The sequence below is a fragment of the Diuraphis noxia genome, unplaced genomic scaffold (genome assembly GCF_037042655.1).
Source record: "Diuraphis noxia isolate RWA-SAM2 unplaced genomic scaffold, SU_Dnox_SAM2 contig0005, whole genome shotgun sequence".
NCBI lineage: Eukaryota > Metazoa > Arthropoda > Insecta > Hemiptera > Aphididae > Diuraphis > Diuraphis noxia.
Window position 1 is genome coordinate 14,058,331 of NW_028301715.1, and position 19,801 is coordinate 14,078,131.

Genomic DNA, 19,801 nt, shown 5'->3' on the forward strand with positions numbered 1-19,801 from the left:
TAATTTATTAGATTAATATGATTTTACTTTGAATTTTTAATGTATTAGATTTCAATATTTTTTTAGTTGAATGAAATATTTTTTATATTTCTAAACTATTATAATTTCCTCGCCCACTGTTGGCATACTTGCCTAATTTTATTACGACTGTACATTAAAAGTTTATTGTATTAAAATAAATATTATTTTTAACATTACAACAATCATGCATACTTATAATATTGGTATTTATTTTGATTTGTTTCCTCCGAAAGTATGAGTTGATAATGTTATTATTTCTAAGCAATATGGAAATATTAAAAATATACACGATTTATATTAATGAATTCAAATCCAACCTTTTATCAACTTATTAACCGTTATATTTTTAAATTAATAAATCATTGTTTTCAGATAATATTGTATATAGTTTTGTCAACGTGAATTGAAATCGAAAATTGATATCGTATGGTTTGTTTGTATATTCTAACAAGTAATACTGCAGTAATGTTTACCATCATCAGATATTTTGTACGAGCTGCCTAGTCCGTGATTTTTGATCATGTGCATATTCCCGAATTTTACTACCTACACTAGTGGCGTACATGTGGGGGTCAACATCGGCATTTGTCCCCCCCCCCCCACCCTGAGAAGTTTTTTGATGTCATAATGCAAATTTATAGTTCAGCTTAAATAATGTAAATAATAAATATTTTTCAATGTATTACATAATTCAAGTATTTAACAATAATTTATAATACATTTTCAGATTATATTATAATTTATAATCATAAAAAATTTTGCAATTATAATAAAAAAAAAGGCACAGGTATGCCACTGACCTACACCAAATTGATAAAATCGGTCAGCGTGCGCGTATTTAGAAATCCGAGATTCGTCCGACACGTGACATCGTTCGGAGCTAAACGTATGCTTAGAAAACGAGCCAGACAAAAATCAAAAGTTATCGCGAGGACGTGAAAATAAAAAACAAAATAATTATATGTATACCATAATATTACGAATGGTGTCGATCGCGTATTGTCGAGTCAATGCATATGATCTCTCGCCATATTCCGGCTATCCACCACCTCCCCCACCAACATGTAATGGTCTCGCAAATTCCCAACACAATGGCCGTTGTATTGTGCAGCGCGGCAGTTAACAGGCGATTGCACTTCATCATAGGCGTGCGCAGGGGGTATGCAGCTGCATACCCTGAAGTTCTGTGAGGGGCGAACATCGACTCTGGAAAATTGAAACATCCAGTTATCAGTTATCAACTACCAAGTATTTGCAAAATACATACTTCTTGTATTATATAATGGTATTTATTGCAATATTTTTTTAATTAAACAGTAGGTTTTTTCAATATTTGTGAATTGTGTATACATATTATCAGAATTTACGAGCTTAAAATAACTTTCAGGGCGCGCTATTGTCAGCCTTCTGCATATCCTGAAAAAGAGGCCTGCGCACACCTATGCACTTCATATAATGACGAGTGCTCACACGTAAAAAATACGTTATTATATTCATCGAGTAAAGCCATAACGGTTGGGTTGGGTTAGGTTTTTTTCAGCAGGAGACTCAACGTTCACAGATCATCGCAGTCGGTCGGTCGGACGTCCAGATTATCGATGGAACTGCTCACAATACGACGAATAATCCACATCATCGTCACAAATCGTCCGGTGAGCATCCCGCGGTGTATATATTGTATATTATATTATTATAATACAATTTTTTTATATAATTTATTATATTACGCCACTGCGAGTCAATGTACTACTCATCGTGTCGCTCGTGGCACGTATATCTTCGGACGAATTAAAATGCGCAAAGAGTATGCGATGATGTGACGATAAGCTTCGGCGGAAACGACGTTAAGTGCGATGTCTTATATCATTATGGATAATAATAAATATGTTGTGATATCGACGTACAAAGGAACACGACCGTTGTCGTCGTCGTCGTCGGTGGTGGTGGCGGACTGGTGCATAAAAGTTTCCGGACGAATACGAGAAGATAGACCAGCGGTTTCTCACCCATGGTCTGAGCCCACTCGTGGGCCGCGAGCAATGTGGAACTGGGCCGCGGACGCTGGTCAAGTGTCTATGCCAAGTGTCTATGCCAAGTGTCTATGCCGAGGGTCTGAACATTTTAATCAGAATCAACGTCGAAATTTTTGTATGATTTTTACGCACGCCTATAGTTCTTCTATCGTCTTATTTGTGCGTGTTTATAATTTATATTTCATACCTGCATATTAGGTAAGTGGGCCTCAATGTTTTTTTTTTACATTATTGGTGGTCCGCTCAACTAAAGAGGTTGGGAACCGTCGGTTTTTGTTTTTTGATTATTATTAAAAAATATAATATTATTGGCGAACCTCTGCGACGACGACGCGTAGTGTGCGTGGTGGTCGCATGTATTCATAATCCTTAGCTCGGGTTCACCCTAATAATTATTGAACCGAAAAAAAGGACCGCGGCGGCGGACAAAGGATATAATATTATAGGACCGCGTGCGTATCCAAAAGCGTATATATTATATTATTACTATTATACAATTTATATATTAAACGCACGCTGGCCGGCTGCAGATGTACAGCAACACAGGTCGCGTGTTTGATTGGCAAAAAAAAATCTTCATCGTACTATATTTTAGAATGTCATTATATATATTATATATATATATATATACGTATTATTATAAATACTGGAGCTAGACGAGGGAGGCTCGCTCGTCGCATCCATTGTGATGCTAATATTATGGCCGGATATAATAATATGTAATAATGATAAAATTTCGCGCGCGTGTATGACCCTTCACCACCAACACCTCTTCCCCACCCCATTTCGCCAGTTTTCAAAAGCCAGCCTAGAGAAAAAAAAAATAATAATAGTCTGAGGAGTAGGCCCCCGAAAAGCTTATATGCGCGATTGTTGTATACACATATATATTATATTATATACTGTGCGTGCTTTTGCACGTGTCCGTCGGCGGCCTATCGCCTATTATTGTCGCGACGAAAAACATCTGCCAATCGAAAAGTTCCCCGTAATAATATCATACAATATTATAAACGTTGCATGCTGCACACGCGAATGTTCGTTATATTATACAGCGTGCTCGAATATATCACGTGCTAATATTCGCGGTATATATAGGTATAGTATAGGTCAGTCTCAACAAAAATCGTCATCTGCTGTGTGCGCAACAACAGAATCGCACGGTACTATAATTATAAACCAACCTTTGAATTTTCGGTGCTACCCAAGTTAACAGACAAAACAATGTCATATAATATTATAAACGTCGCACACACAATGTATATTCGTTATACGTACATGTTGTACAGCGTGCTCTATTCTATATGGTATGCGATACGTGCAGTACGTTATGAATTTATGATGAATATTGTCATCGTCGACACTACATGCCACGCCGTATACGCAGCGCTCGCCTGTTCGATAAGTTAATCTTGACGGATGAGTTCCTTTCCGATTCAGATTACGCTTGTTTCCGCAGTTGTGCAGATTCGTCAAAGATGACTTGGTACGCATTTGATTTCGCGCAGACGCTTATTTAACGATACCTATACCTCTAAATTATACATACTTTACTGTATATATGTCTATACAATATTACACATAATAAGTGCAACGTTAAGAAAATCGGAAAATCGGAAAATGTATAATATAATACAGTTAGGGGCGCATTTATAACTTGGTCGAGAGTGTGTTCATGTGCATTCGACAACCACAGGAAGTTATCAAAAACATCGCGACATCGCTAAAAAGAACTCAACTTCCTATAAATAATAAACTTATAGTATACCGTATTATAACGATCAATTATTGATAATAATATTAATAATATTTTTCTTTATATTTATTTATTAATGCAAAAAATTATACTATGTATCACAATAATATGTTTAAATAGTATTATCGTAATTCTTAAAGACATATAATTCTTAACTTCATATCAAAAATGTAACATAAACTTAGTCATATGTTTTTTTATACATAACATATTATATTATTTGATATTTTTTAATTGTTCCGTAATTATTATATTATTCAATAGACATATTAAAAATATAGTTTTGGGCTGGATTCACGCGTTTTATATTTCTGACAGATTTTTTTAAAGGTTTTCGCTGTCACGTTAAAACGTGATTACCTTGTTAACATAAACATATTTAAGATTCATAGATTTTCGTTATAGAGGAAATACATCGACTAGCGTGTTGTTTATTTTTTTTTTGCTTAAGTATTCAAAATTTATACATGCTATCTCATAAGTAGAATAAAAATATTCTGTCAATATCATATTATGACGTATGAAATAATAAATAATATGTATATCGCACATGTATAAATTGAATTGTGTATTTTGCAACTATAATCCTATAGTGACCTAGTTTCAATTGAAGTTGTATCCTGGAAAATATCTAATAGAAGTTAGTGTCCGAGGAATCAGTCTCCTGCCCCAATCTTAGTTTCATTCTGAGCTTAATAGTAGTAGCAGCAGCGTCAGTGTTCACAGAAACTGCAGGGAAGCTGTGAAACAGTGTGTTACACTAATCTCGGGTGCTAAAAAGGAAGAAGAACGTTGGTCAAGGTCGAGCGGTCAAAGGCGGCGGGCGAAGGTGCTAACGGATTCAATGCCATACATCGAGATTCTTGCAGGTGCAGTGTACAGACGTTTTAATGTTCAGTATAAGTACCATAACAGTATAAATCACATTATTTATATAAATAAAAGATGGCGGTTCGGTGGGAAAGCAAACCAAAGGCAGTCCTCCCTCGAGTCTGGCTATAGGGGAAAAAAGTAGCAGTTTCAGTTGTAGTTGTAGTAGTAGTTGAAGTAATAATAATGTAGCAATCTAATAACATTCCATTCATATATAGTAATCTACAAGTACGTATTATACAACATTACAGTCATAAAGCGTGCGCACAAACAGTTTAATACTGGGTCGTCGTCCGTTTCCTTTGAAAGTAAAATACTTATGTTGTGGACTATGTGTTATGGTACAGCAGTAACTAGTAATAATAGCAATAATAAATAATAATGAAAGTATATCGATTTTGGCAGATAGACGCGAGCAGAGGTACTTTATGTCATTTCGTCCTATTAATTTTATATTATCTCCTCTCGACATCAAATCCTTTAATCCTCTTCATAGCCATCACACCACCCTCGTAATAATAACACATATAATACAATGCACCATATCATATATATATATATATATATTTACGAAGACCGTTTTTCTTTTTGGTTTTCGCCAGACGGACATCGCGCCATTATCAAACGACCATCGCCCTAATAAGTGTATATATAGAAAACGTTTGTGTGTATATACCCCGTGGATGAAATAGCACGTAATTTCCACTTATACGTTAATTCCGTAATAATATTATATTACCATCGTGTATTGTATTCGATGGAGTTCCATAATTGTAACGGTTGTTCCGATTTATTTATCCGTTATTCGCCTTTCTTTTTCTTTTTCTTTCTTTTTTTATGATAATACATAGGTAATAGGAAAACTGCAGACTGGCTGACAGCAGCGCACGGACCAATAACCGCTGACTTTCGTTCAAAGTTATAGAATGGAAAATATTTTTTTAATGCGTTTGACGAACGAATATAGTAAGTTATAATATAGAGGTCCATTGGAGAATTCAAGAACGCGTCCGACGTCGGCGGCGGAATCCGGAAATGGGTGACTGTAACGAGCATTTTTTCACGGGTTGGGCTCTAGAACGGCCGGTTATATAAATAGTTTATCCACTTTTACGAATAAATGTTATTAATATTGTCATCACCTCTTTTAAAATGTGATGAAGTTTCGGAAATCTTTACGGTTTGGTTTACCGCCCCATACTGTGATGGTGACATTTTCAAGTCTTAATAATATTATGCATAAACGAGTCGTGCGAGACAGTGATAGTTCATGTTGTCATGTTTGCAGTTTTCTTTACTAAAAAGTAAAAACTAATTTGCAGATTTCCGTTTCGATTGCTACATGGGACGGTAATTAAATATTAGCCTCCTAGAACGAGTGGAGCGAGTGCATAACTGCAACAGGACGCCTAATATAAGTTACCGACGTTTTCCCGTGAATTACAGTAGAGAATTCTGATAAAGTTTTCACGGAGGATTCGCAGTAGTGTAAATCCTCATTTATTTTCACGATAAATAACGACAAGTGTCTGAGAAAAAGAACTTTAGATATATATTTATATACTCTTATATATATACGAAATCTCTAAAGGCTATAAATATATATATAGTATAACATAATAGACTATAATGTTCGGCGATTTATCGTGTACTTACCGTTTTGAAATAACTGACCCGGATGATTGATTTTGATATCAATTTACATCTAGGACTTTTATTTTTATTTTTCAAACTCATGTCGTGAAAACTTTAAATGCGTGCACTCATGTAGATTATTTAAGAATTATTATATTCCCCGCAAACGCAGATAATGCCATATGTTCTCACGTCAAAAGTATTGAATTTTTTTTCAGAGACTGATAATTCAAATCAATCGATTTTAATTTTTTTTTTCAGGGGAGCCCGCGGCAACATAGGCCATTGGGTGTGGGGTGGTACGGTAGGGGTTATTTTTGTATATTTGTGTGTAGGTTTTTAAGTGGGTAGGGTTGTAACACGTGTTTGTGTATGTGTGGCAAGGATATGTTGTTAAAACCCCGGGTGGTCACCCATCCGGGAGCTAGCAACTGCGGCCGGTACGTACGCTCAGTGCGTTTCCGCAGATTGAGCGTACGATCGCGCATCGCCAAGCCACCGATTTTAATTATTTTATCGCTCAAGTAAACATTTCGCGAAAACGTGTTAAAATCGAAGGTTAGAGTAAAAAATATTATTCGACTTGAGTAGGTACCCGATATACAATTCATGTATCGATATATAGCTGTGTAGAAATACTTTTCATCGAAAAATCGATCCCTTATCATAATGAAGTGTATAATATTATTTTAACGAGAAATAATTATACGTTGTGATATTATAAAAATAATACATTTATATTTAGAGGAAATGTAATATAAGCAATTTATCATTCAAAGCACTTTGGCGGGAACACTTCTAATTAATGTTTATGCATTTCAATAGTTGTAGTTTTATCATAAACGGGAAATTTTAATTTTGACAAAAATACAAAGGGCCGGTTAATCAACGTCGACGCCCTTCGATAAATAAATAATTAAATTATTGCATGTTTTATAACAATGGGTACAGTGGTAGTTAAATTCGAGAGTTCGCAGTTTAAAGACAAACCTATAATTGGTATAGTAACAAATTACAATCAATATTCACCTGAACCAATGATTCAATTTCTATTGTAAAACAACAATAGTTTTTATCAATATAATAATATGGATAAAACAATAATGATAAACATAAAAGATAATACTTATCGTTATTACAATGATATAAACTCTGTGGTGTATAATCTAAATAGGTATATTAAAAGTTGTCATGTCCATGATGATGGATTATTCACAATAATTGATATGATTATAATATTATATGCTTGTTTGTTTATCATATTCTAACCAATAATATTAAACTTATAAAATTGTAAATGGCATTTTATTTTATTTTTCAGTTTTGACACTTTTATCACGCCACGGTGAACGCGGTTTGTTGATCTTCGACTTTCGTTGATAAATTTACCGAAATAATAATTGAACAGCCTAATTATTTTTCTTCTTCTTTTCCTTCACCTTCTCTCCCAACTATTTGGGGTCGGCCACCCTAGTCTTTGATTTCCATTAAAAACGAACCTTAGTATCCTACTCGCATTTTTACGCGTTAATTTAAAAGGTAATATTTTATTATAATAATAGCATCCTGCTGAGACAATTTTTTATACTAGCAGAACATTTAGTTGACAAGAATTGCATAAATTCTTATAAATGGTTGGAAATAACAGTCAAATAAACAAACGTTTTGTCATTTATTAAGAATTCGGAAAAAAAATACTTATCAATTTATATCTTTATTCGCTATTCGCTATTCCCTTGCAAGGTGGACTTTCGACCTTCCGACAAGGTATCTATTTGTGAGTGGGGCTTGAATCAAAACGAAGAATAATAATTATAATTTCAAATTCACTCATTGATATTTGCTTTTTCTGATTTAAATTTAAAATAACATATTGATTTTAAACTTTTACGATTTGTATATTGTTGCATATATTATGATTTTTAATTAGATTTTTATTATTTTTCTATTTGAAATATAAATTTTACATTTTCACAATTTTGGTTTATTGATTTTTGATTACGAAGAATGTGTCGTGCTATCACAAAACTTCTAATTATATTTGAACAATCGAAATATTGTCAACAATTAATTTAAAAAATATGAAATTTACAATAAACACTTTGTGGTCTACGTACCTCCACATGCATAATATATTGAAAAACCTATTTCATTTTTTTTTTTTATTTTTTTTTTTTCATTAAATTAATTAATTATGTCAACTTACTAAATATTTGTGAAATGTTTTTTGTTTTATGAAAATGATTTGTTACCTATCTGATAAAAACAATTAATCGATTGCTAGTAACTTTTTTCACTAAAATGTATGATGAAATCTGCAAAAAGCTATTTAAATTTCCATAAAAATGTTACCAACTTTTGTGCTTTTTGGAGATACCGCGAAAAATGTGGTTAAACTCTAGTCAATACAACTTATACACAAAACATTTCTCGTATTGCATAATAAATGGAAAAAAATCAATTTAAGAACGGTATAAAAGTTCTAAAATTTTTGATATTTTGATTAACAGGCTATAAATAAAAATATTATATTTATCAGTATAATATTGTAAAATATAATAATTATTTCTACCAAAATTGTTATTGGTTTTTTAGTAGGGTTTGGTAAATAAAAAGCAAAAAAAAAAACTTTATAAAAATGTTTTTATTTTCTTCGGAGTGGAGACCGTATTTTTTATGGTATTCGATGGCTTTTAAATGTTTGATTGTTTACAGAAGATTATAATTTCCATGGAAATGAAATTATTGTAGGTACCAATATTCAACATGATTGTTGACACACGATTTTTTATATGCCAACGTTATTTTATCGTCAGTCAAAAATAAATACAAATAACGCTAAAAATTAAATACTGGGACATAAAAAATTAATAATCATGACGGTAAATAATGTATGCAAAATGTATTTTTTATTTTCATCCGATTGAGAATAGCGTTCGGCGTCGAATCCTCGAATGATGTTTTCAAAACAATAAATTCTTTCATCGCAACATATTCAAAATAAAATCGTTTGGGCCATGATAAAACTATGTTCAGCGAAATGTGGACTTCCAGTAAGTTGGCTGTTGATGAGCAAAGGCGAGACAAGAGTGTTTTCATGTTTTACTGCTGCCGTCTTGCCGAAATCATCTAGCGGAAAAATGAACAGTTTATATAAAATATAAAAAATAATAATGATGTTAGTACAACTCTTTTGAATTATAAATCTAACCTAAACAGATTTTCTGGTATGATATTATATTATAGTATGCCTACGTCACTATCGTATCTATAAAATAATACATGTATATATGAAAAAAAGATTCAACTCTCATAAAGCGCCGTATGAAACGAATCGATTGGGAATATAAAATATAAATAAACATAAAAAATCCAAATGAACTTTCTTGTGTATCTATAGCGTTATAGTGATGTAAGTCAAATGTAACACTCGAAGCAGTCATAAATTGTTCAAAAAAAAAATAAAAAAGCGACAATTGTTATAATACTGTATGATAACGAATTTATTTCATTATTGAAAGTCGTCGATTCAAAATTATTACAAAATCATCACTGTATTATATTGTACCACTTTTAGGACGATATATATATTACATTTTATAATGTCCCGCTTCACATCGGTTTAAAACAATTTCGTTTTATTTGACAACCGGCCGTTGAATATTATTGTATACTGATACGACACCCTTAAAATTAAAAATATCATTTAAAAGTGCATAATAGCAACTGCAGGGGTGAACAATTCGGATAGCTGTTCGGACATGTGGTCAGTGTTTTGGGACCGGAGACTATGGAGGTTGTTCACGTTACGTTTTTCGTTAAAATTGCAACAGAGTCATTATGCCACACCCACATACAGCACATTATAGCTTGCACATTAGTTTTTAAATGTACCTACCTATATGTTCCAATATTAATATGGATTTTGCGCACGAGGGATTTATCAACTTGAATCTTGCAGGTTACACGTGGTTTGGGCATGCGTTTAATAGTGTTTCAGAACAGTCGTTTGTGGCGTGTAGTAAATAATATGGTTTTAGAATATCACCCTTAGAGGCATGGGAATAATATGAGAATTTCGCGGACGGTGGGATTATTAAATGTTCAAAAAAATCGAATCTAACGATGGTGTAATAGAGATCTGCAGCAGTATTATTGCGTTCAAGTCGTCGACTTCAAATACGCTTAACACTTGTACCACTACTATAACCACACTATACCCCTCGCCAAATATAAATCGACCGACAGCCGACACGGTACACCGCTATGTATATATTGTATTATGTGCGTCGTCGGCGATGGATATTGAAAACCGGCGAAAACACTATCGCGGAAGACGCGATTGATGTACATCGTACACCGCGGCGCGACACGCATACCTATTTTATACAACATACAGCGCGGTGGAGGTGGTAGTCGTCACTGTAGGCGTCTCCCGTGGGAGGGGGGTGGTTTTATAGCGACTATTTTTCTCGCGTCTTCCTCAACCCCCCCCCCCCCCCACAACGGGGCAGCACGTTTTTGGGAATAAATCAACGTTATACGGTGTTCTGCGGGGGGAGGGGGGGAGGTTGAAAAATCACCACAAGTCACAAGTCAGGTACAGGCGCGCCGCCGCGCTAATAATCTAAAAACACGGATAGGTATATTATACTGTTGTCGTCGTCGTCGTTATTATTACTAATATATTATCATAATATACCTTTGGAGTTAAGTCGAACTCCTCTCCGCACTTGAGTGATTTCGATGGAGGTGGTGGTGGCACGGGGTCACCGGGTGTGGATGAGAAATTAAAGACCATCAATGCGGTCGTGTATATAATTTAATCGTAACATAGTACAGTGATGGCGGGCGTGATGTAGAGCGGTGAACAACAAAACGACTTGTGAATTCATTATTTCTTTTTCGCTTTCACTTTTGTTTTTCCTCTTTTTGCAGAAACGAAAACAAAAACTTTCGATCGCGTCGTTTCCGCAGAGTCGTTCAGAGCACAAAAAACAAATTTAAAAAAAAACAAATAAAATCGCGTACAATATAGCACTCTTGATGATTCATTTTACGGTTATGAATCACCGCCCTAGGTCATCGCCACGGCGGCGTCATGCAACACAAATAACATAACGACTCATCCTCGAGACGTTCGTAATTCGATTTCGATAACCTAACCGGCGGGTACGTCGTCAATTATATTATAATATTGTCAAACCTTACTCGTGGCAAATCGATATTATCACGTTTTGTTATTATCAGTGAAACCTCCACTCGCATTGAGCATTTTAGAATTTTCAATCGAGTTAAGTCATCACGGACACTTTTCCGTTCGCCGTTTCTCGTCCCGATTTATCATCTTATAGTATATATATTATATACTATTATGTTCAGAGCCTTAGCTAGACAAGAAGGAATTTGCCAGGGTTGCAGTTATTCGAAAGTCACAATTCTCATTTCAAATGTGATCAAATCGTTTATTTTTAGCGTAATTGGTCGAAGGGGCGCAAATTTTGTTTAATGGTCCTCACTGCAGCCCGGATTATGTTTTTTTTATTAGTAAATTTGCAAAATTGGACCTATTTCCGTGGTCAGTACAGATGTTCTGCATATAATGATCATAATATTATAAAATATTACTATATTGTTATTGTACACGCCTTGATTTTGGCCTTGAATTTTTGTTCAGGACGCCGACCGCCGCCGGTACGCCTCTAATGACAGTAAACAAAACAGACCAACTATAATATTGTAAACTGTATTGTTTTCTCCCCTTCGCAGTAGTCGACGCTCGTTATTTCATGAACGTAAGTATAATATATTAATAAAAAAAATAAAAATAAAGTACAATGCGTCGAAAATGCATTTAGATTATAATCATCGTTATTGTGATGTGGTCTGGACTGTATAATATAGGTACTATTATAATGAAACCCCTCTTTTATGTGTACCATATGTCATATTATGTGTATCAGATATCGGATTGCCGTTAAATTTTCTTTCAACAAATTGCACACGAAATTAAATGTGAAATGCGGGTACATTGTCGTGTGAAATATTATAATAATATTATGTTTCCAAATAATTTTATTTTCAAAATGCAATTTCGACGAATAACACAACCCTTCTAAGACGTTACAGCGTTAATAATGTTATTGTTTGAATCGCAAAAAAACCAATTGTGTGTGTGAGTAGTGTTAGTGTTGTGCAAGGCTGCAGGCAACATTTTATCTTCTATAAGCGATAAGTGCGCATCATTGAGTGAAATTTATCGCACAACATTCTTCAATTTATACAATGACTCGAAGACATATCCATATTAAACGCCACGATGACGGATGACCCTGCAGTCTTTTTTTTCGTGTGAAAACGATCCATTTAAAAAGAGAAAATGTAACTAGTACAGATTCCTTATTCGGGCTACTGTGCTGAAATGTAGATAGACCCGCACCCTGTCGGCATAATGATGCGTATTATACATGATAAATTTTATTTTAAGTTCGGGAGGGGGAAATTCTGAGGTGAGCAATTTTCGGCTAGAACAAAGTTCCCGCGGCACGGTCCACCATGTTTTCGGTTAGGATCACTGGCAGATTTCATATTATTATTACATAATATATTATTATAAAATATAATACGACGCGACGACACAATGTGTACAATGCTAATAATATTAAACCCATAAAATAATATTTAATCGACAAGCACCACTACGATATATTAATTATTCGAAGCAGCTGACGATCATCACATCACGACCATCGACACCGCCACTGCGGACTACCGGATAATATGATAATATTATAATATTATAATCATTATTACTGTTTCCGTCGACCCCGAGGGATTTTCAAGAGTTCTGTGTTTATATCTTACCTACGCGTAAACAATATAGTAATATATTATCATGATCATGTTTGGTACACTGTGTATATTAGACTTATAATGAAATTATATTAATATTATCATTACGAATTTCGACAAATATTGACTAAAAATACGATATTTTTTTTTAGAATAAAATAAAAAGCTTCTACATCTTGGGCTATTATAGCTTATATACAATTACAGGAATAGAAAAGTTGAGAAAAAAACAAAATTAAATATTTACAGATGCTTATAAATTGTATTGATGTGTTGACATCTTTACGCCCCCTCCCAAAAAAAAAAAGAATTTGAGTAAAACAAAAAATGTGTTTAGATGAGTGAATTGGTAATATATTCGATCTCACGAAATAGGCGTGTGGCAGAAGTTGTGCTTGGTGTGTGTAACGTAAGTATCACATAATTCACATATTTTCTTAATTTTTTTATCATTTTTTATTTATCATAAAACGCTTATATTATATTGTTATTAATAATACTCGTTATTCACTTCACCCATAACTCATAAGTCGCCCTATATATTTTTATTAACGGGCGCAAGTCGTGGTACTAATGTTAACACATCTACATTGAGCGTCAGATATATAAAATCTGACACATAATTTTTACTTAAATTATTAACGGTATGGAAAAATGTGGTCTTTGCATAGGCTCTGTTTTCGTCATTGAGAGCTAGTCGGAGAGTTTAACCTCGGAATCGCTTGTACATAATAAACGAGGCACATTATTCAGTGGTAAAGTTTAAAGTACCTACGACTCGTCTCTTGGAAGGGCTAACGACCTTTTTTTAGGCGGTGGTGGTGGCGAACGAATTAACAGATTAAGCGTAATAATTGAGGTAGGTATACATTTATAATTAAGATAAATTCACGCAGACATAAAAATATATGTCTACCGAGAAAATACTTAGAAAAAATATCTCGGTTACCTATTATACAAATGTGGGTATATTATGTAGTAATAAGTGCCTATGCAGCATCGGTTAAAAAATACACTGAAGTGCTACAGCCACCGCGTTCGGGTATTTACATATATTATATATATATTTTTTTTGTTATACGCTTAAAGCGATTTAGCCATGCAAATGGTAATGTTTTTTTTGTACTCATATAGGAAAAAAATTAATGATATGTTTTTATCGATTAAACACAATTAAAAATTCAGTATTAATTCACAACAAAACTAGCTACGCGTTTATTATAAATGCCAGGAAAAAAGGCGATGACACAATTATTAAAAAATAAGAAAGATTATTATCCGTTGTCTAGTTTTTCAACGGTGATTGTAAAAACATATTCCCTGTATTAAAACGAAACGTCTGATGATTTATTCCATTTTATTGGTGTTGATGTACAACATTGGTAAGTAGAGAAATTGAAAAAAAAAATACTTATTAAAAAATACAGAAATATGCGTAATACGCACAACCAGAAAAATTGAAAATTAAACTGTCCGATTTCCAAATCAATATAACCGGTAACGAGAGGTTAATGATAATAATTTTGGGCACGAATCGATATTAATTGTTGTATAGTTTAGTATAATATGGGTCTATTGTTCGTTATTTAGAGCTTTGGAGGTCATCGCCATTCTACGTAGACACCAACATATAATATCACACACGAATTAATATATTTTTATCGTTAGTTTCTCGAATAACGTTGTTTTGTATTTCTCTTTTCGTTTTTAGACATTTGAAAACCGAACAATTTATAATCTATCCATATATATCCATAACGAAGGAAGTGCTATAAGTAGCACTTAGTATATTTAAAAAGAGATTGAATTCCACAGAGATAGGTACAGGTACCACATAATGTTGGTCGATATATAAACTTTAAACGGATGTAAGTCATCAAGATAACTACAAGATTTGTACTGTTATTTTGAATTGACCGCCATTGTTTTATCAAAACTGAATATTAAAGTATCTCCTCCACAAGGCGTAAAAACGTCAATAACAATATCTGTGCTTTCGAACAAAGGACCGCACTGCAATAATGCATATACGTATGTACCTAATGGCTAATATCAACATAACAGTAAAATAGTAAGTTTTTTGAATTCAAATCACAACAAGAATATAATACACGCGTGGCAGAGGGTTAACAAAATTCCATACTATATTATATATTATATAATAAACTCTGAAATTTAAATAATGTGTTTCCTATGCGAAACGATACAATATAACGTCATCGACGGGGACTGTTTAAAAAAATGTTATTTTGTCTACACGAATCGAGCACACATATAAACACGCTCGTTTCTATTGCCTTAATAATGATATACCTACGTATATAACCTATGTGTGTGTAATGCGCGGCAACGATAATGTTTTTTAATAACGCAAATTTCGAGGCCGAGCTCCAAAAACGTTCGGTCAAACGGTCACCGCCGTCCGTAATTAAAATGTAGTTAGGTATCGTACACATACGTTTAATGAACTTATATATATATATATATATATAATAATAATAGGTACATAAAAAACCTTACGTATAAATATTTTTTATTTCATTATATACTGTACTTATGTATATACATACATTTATATATATATTTAACACGCTGTACGTCGAATATGTGTGCAATAAGTATATAATATTATACGGATCGTTTAACGTCAAATAATAATAGCACGTACGCCTATTATATACTTACCGTGGACTAGACGTGGGCCATCACTGAAGTCGCCCTCCAGAAAATCACCATGGTCGTCCGGTCGTAGTTTTAGGCGCGTTATTAAGCTAACCTACTCATACCACGCGACCTACCCAGGCACGACCACTGCATCAGGCTTTGTACCTACCGTTCTAGGCGAATCATTCAAACCCCGAACAACGCGTTAAAGGAGGCCAGCCTGGCACGTGTCATTATAATATTTTATTACCTAGCTGTATATACATACTGCCATCATTAAGAGGGCTGGGATTCTGATGCAAAGGCATCTTTTTGTCTGGCGTTTTGAAACGTTGGTCCGTAAGTATAAAATGTGTTTTGGTCGATATTTGATCATTTTAAACCTATAAATAGTAATGTTTTTGCATTTTTTTGACAATTTAATAGCATTTTGCGCAGTTTATTCATAAAATGAACGAACAAATTGTTGCGATTAATAAGTGAATTTTGACAAACTGCCGACAGTACGAACAGTAAATTATATAGCTCGACAAGTTATTGCCGATAAAAATTTTATAATAGCTGGGCATTTCCACTAATATAATCGCCGTTAAATACTAATTATAATTATTAATCTTATTACACAGTTTTACATACATAAAAGAACAAAAAAAAAAAAAAAATACACTACTGTAGTAGTATCATTTTTAAATTTTTTTCCAATGTTTAAGCTATAATAATTTCATTGCATTTTTTGAGTCTTTAAAATCATTTTCACATTTTTTTTAGATTTTTTAAGGCATTAAGATCCCAGCCCCAAGTCCATCATATTATACCGTTGTTGCGGCCGAGGGATTTGATATATAGGTTCAATGTCGTCGATTCTATGTAACCTAACCCGACTGAAAGTGTAAGTTCCAAGTCCGTTGAAATTTTGTCCGTATAAAATGTCGAGTACAGCCGTAGCGTGCAGTTTGAACGACTTTTGTTCGGCGTCAAAATTCAAAGTTCAAGACGTTATCACGTAGTTCGGCTCAAAGTTTGTCTCTGCCAAGGAACGAGTGTGACATTTTCAACAGCAGTGCTGGAAATGTGGATACCACAAGTACTGAAATACCTATACCTATATCTATATTACGATACCGAACCATAACCGTTATATGTTTTGAAACTAGAAACCATCAGAACCAATCCTCTCCTGCAGCAACTTTACTGCACCAAAATACTTTCACAATCACAAAAAAGAAAACACGCACACTTTGTTATGAAATCTTAAATACGTCCATCAATCATCGCTTGGCTATATAATAACCTAAGAAATTGTGGTTTTACGCGTAAATCACGCGTGATGTCGACAATAAAAATAATAATATTACAAAACAGAAAGACTATAGTAAAACTACTTTTTATTGTTTGTCCATTCAGGCTTGAATTTGGGGTTTTCGATTTATCATTGTCCCCAACGTCTCACTTGGCAAACTTATCCACTTATAATTTTGCCATTGGTTAGCGCGTCTCCGTCAAAATCTTTACTTGGGATTGAGCGTGTAACTTTAAATAGAGTTGCCAGAAATAGACTCATAACATATATGTATAATACGACCTACTACCAGTTTTCGGTTTTCTGCAAGACTTTAATCGAAGCCAATATTCAATACTCAAGAGTAAATAATTTTTATCACAAATATCACGAGTTACATAAAATCATCTATTTTTCGTTATTTTATAACGTCATTGAAAAAAATAGTTTCATAAAATCTGTCTCTCTCGACCATAATATCATGATGTTGACTTATGTACGGTTTATATAATATCATAAATGTATATGGTATGAGCATTTGGATAATATGAAATGTAAGGATAACTATATCGACTGCACCGTTCCATCATGCAGGCCAAGTTGGCTTTTCCGCCAACAGTTGTCCGTTTTATGAAACGGAAACAGCTTTGTGTTTTTTTACTCGTAAATATGGTTATAAAGCATTCAATGGACACTTTACGGTTTTACTATAGAACAATATTATTATTATTTTATTGTTGCTCGTCAGCCGCTTGTCTCATTAAAATAATGTAAAGGCGCATACGTTTTTAACGATATTACACGACAATCGATTTAATTATCAATTCATTTAATAACGATTATTTTGCTATCCCGAAGCATCGAGGCCAAGACGAAATGAAACGAGTGAGTCTAATCTCGGGCATTTTATAACGACGATATATTATTATTTTATACAATATTGACAATGTTTTACGCAAATGTCATATTATTATATTAATATGCTGTTTAATGGCGAAAGGATAGTTTCAACGAGATATTAAATGAAAAAAAAAAAACCGCCTAAAACAAAAGCCATACGATCACCTTCTTTTGTTGTCCGTCGAATACTTGCTAGGCAATATAATTATAGGTGTATGATATTGAAGTAAATAACAATAATAATAAATGTATAGCTGACGTAGTTCTATGATATTTTATATAATGTAGTCGGAGTCGGGACAATATTACACAATGTTAAATCATACGACGCATATTATATTCGTTACCATCAGACTAAAAAACAAATAAATAAATAAATAGCTCTTGTACTAATCAATTTCAACGTGCCGTTCGAAATATATATAATATGCATCGAAACGTGTTATTATTATTATTATTATCACTGTTGAATACGAAACGTCGTACAGCTATTATATTATTGTTACAATGTTACAATAGTACATGGGTAGTGCGTAGTTATTAATTAAGTGTATTGTTCTACAGCAACAGAGTCAAAAACGAAATAATGATTTATAACGTTTTCGACTTTCACATAAATAATAATTATCGTCGATGTACCTATACAAGTATAGTACCTACCTATCACGGTAAATGTACCTGTTATAGTAATTGTAATACTGTTCCTATTTTTTTTTTTTTTTTTTTTGTTTTGTGCAGACGTTGCGCAGTGATATAATGTTAAAACGATTTTCACGGCCACGATTCGACAGAATTCAATAACATTCGGGGTGTGTGCTTAATTCAAATTTTGTGCGAAATAATTTATCTCTTCATATTTCATAATATATATAAATGCGCTATAAAAATGACCAGAATATCCCATGACAGTTAAACACATCCTCACCGACTGCAGAAAGTACGAATTACAACGTCAAAAATTCAATCTTACTCACCATCTTGCTGAAAACCTCAACATCGATACAACCAACGTTCGCAAATTCCTAAGGGATACAGAACTTCATAAAAAAATTTAATATATACTATAAATATAATGTACTTACCATATTTAATGTAACTCATCTATTGCTTATATAAGTACTATGTAATTTTTTTTGTAGCCAATGGCCCATAGCTGCCGAGGCATTTGTTAAAATAAAAAAAAATCACCAGAATATTGATTGTATACAAACCTACAAACCATAAAAGTCGAGAAATGTTTTTTTTTTTTTTTTTAACGAACTGTGTAAAATCTCATCAATCACACAGATGTGCAAGTTGAAGTACTTGTCAAGAACTGAAGTTGTCACCTTACTCAATTCAATTTCGAATACCTACCTTCGAGGCAAGGTCTTGGTGAAAAAAGGATTGATCAAAATATTAAAAAAATGTACGCGAATTATAATAAAATCACTGATTTATTTCGAAAAAACATAAAATATTTTCTTTCAATTTTTCGATTCTATCTGAAGTCGAGAAAAAAACAGTATTGTAATTTAAATTAATTTGAATCGAAGAAAAAGTTAATATTATAAATTCAAATTAAGCCAAAGAATTGAAAAAAAAAATTAAAAATTATGAATGTTTTTTTTAACAATTCAGTGACTGTAAATTGCATAAATTTAATTTGATGAGTAGGACACCGTATTATAATATATTGAATGTGTAACATTTAAATTCCGAAGTAAATGAAGATTCGTTAGCCTGTCTTTCCATTTTGAATTTATTACAACAGCGACAATTTTTCAAAAACTAAAGTTGCTTAAGTAT

General features: G+C 33.2%; 1 long non-coding RNA gene across 1 annotated transcript; it reads left to right on the top strand.

Annotated features, from left to right (window-relative positions):
• Positions 1-822: 822 nt before the first annotated feature.
• LOC149054945 (uncharacterized) lies at positions 823-2,210 on the top strand. Its single transcript, XR_016192159.1, has 2 exons — positions 823-1,306; positions 1,409-2,210. It is a non-coding gene; the product is annotated as an uncharacterized LOC149054945 (long non-coding RNA).
• Positions 2,211-19,801: the final 17,591 nt, after the last annotated feature.